Below are 1,697 nucleotides of genomic sequence, written 5' to 3' on the forward strand. Positions count from 1 at the left end.
CAAACACACAAACCCCCTAGTTGCGAGTCATGGTTGACATGCAACTGGGATCACCACAAAACACACATAGACACACACACACATACACAAACACACACACACACACCCTAGTTGCGAGTCTGTGGTCGGCTTGCCACTGAGGACCCTCGACAAACACACACACATCCCTTAGTTGCGATTCGATGATCGGCTTGCAACTGGGGACCGTCGACAAACACAGACACACCCTTAGTTGCGAGTCGATGGTCGGCTCAATTGGGGGCTCTTCGACAAAAAACACTCCTAGTTGCGAGTCAATGGTTGACATGCAACTGGGGGCACCGACAAACACACACATACACACACACACACACTCCTAGTTGCGAGTCGATGGTGGACAAGCAACTAGGGACCCTCGACAAACACATACTGTTGGGTTTCGTAGTAATTTCAAAATTTTCCTAGGCACACACAAGATCATGGTGATGCATAGCAACGAGAGGGGAGAGTGCTGTCTACGTACCTACGCAGACTGACTGCGGAAGCGTTGACACAACATAGAGGAAGTAGTCGTACGTCTTCGCGATCCAACCGATCAAGCACCGAAACTACGGCACCTCCGAGTTCGAGCACACGTTCAGATCGATGACGATCCTCGGACTCCGATCCAGCAAAGTGTCGGGGAAGAGTTCCGTCAGCACGACGGCGTGGTGACGATCTTGATGTACTACAGCAGCAGGGCTTCACCTAAACTCCGCTACAGTATTATCGACGACTATGGTGGCTGGGGGCGCCGCACACGGCTAAGGAATAGATCACGTGGATCAACTTGTGTGTTCTTTGGGGTGCCTCTGCCTCAGTATATAAAGGAGCCAAGGGGGAGGGGGCCGCCGGCCAGGAGGAGGGCGCAGGAGGAGTCCTATTCCTCCCGGGAGTAGGACTCCCCCCCAATCCTAGTTGGACTAGGATTCCCCGAGGGGGAAAGAGGGAGAGGGGGGCCGGCCCCCTCTCCTAGTCCTAATAGGACTAGGGGAGGGGGGAGGCGCGCGGCCATCTTGGGCTGCCCCTTTCTCCTTTCTGTTGGGTTTTGTAGTAATTTCAAAAATTTTCCTACGCGCACACAAGATCATGTGATGCATAGCAACGAGAGGAGAGTGTTGTCTACGTACCCAACGCAGACCGACTGCGGAAGCAATGACACGACGTAGAGGAAGTAGTCGTACGTCTTCACGATCCAACCGATCAAGCACCGAAACTACGGCACCTCCGAGTTCGAGCACACGTTCAGCTCGATGACGATCCCCGGACTCCGATCCAGCAAAGTGTCGGGGAAGAGTTTCGTCAGCACGACGGCGTGGTGACGATCTTGATGAACTACAGCAGCAGGGCTTCGCCTAAACTCCGCTACAGTATTATCGAGGAATATGGTGGCAGGGGGCACCGCACACGGCTAAGGAATCGATCACGTGGATCAACTTGTGTCAACTTGTATGTTTAGAGGTGCCCCTGCCTCAGTATATAAAGGAGCCAAGGGGGGAGGGTGCGCCGGCCAGGAGGAGGAGGCGCAGGAGGAGTCCTACTCCTACCGGGAGTAGGACTCCCCTCCAATCCTATTCCAACTAGGATTCCCAAGGGGGAAAGAGGGAGAGGGGTGGCCGGCCACCTCTCCTAGTCCTAATAGGACTAGGAGAAGGGGGGAGGCGCGCAGCCCCCTTGGG

This window comes from Triticum dicoccoides, chromosome 7A, assembly GCF_002162155.2.
Source record: "Triticum dicoccoides isolate Atlit2015 ecotype Zavitan chromosome 7A, WEW_v2.0, whole genome shotgun sequence".
Classification (NCBI taxonomy): Eukaryota; Viridiplantae; Streptophyta; class Magnoliopsida; order Poales; family Poaceae; genus Triticum; species Triticum dicoccoides.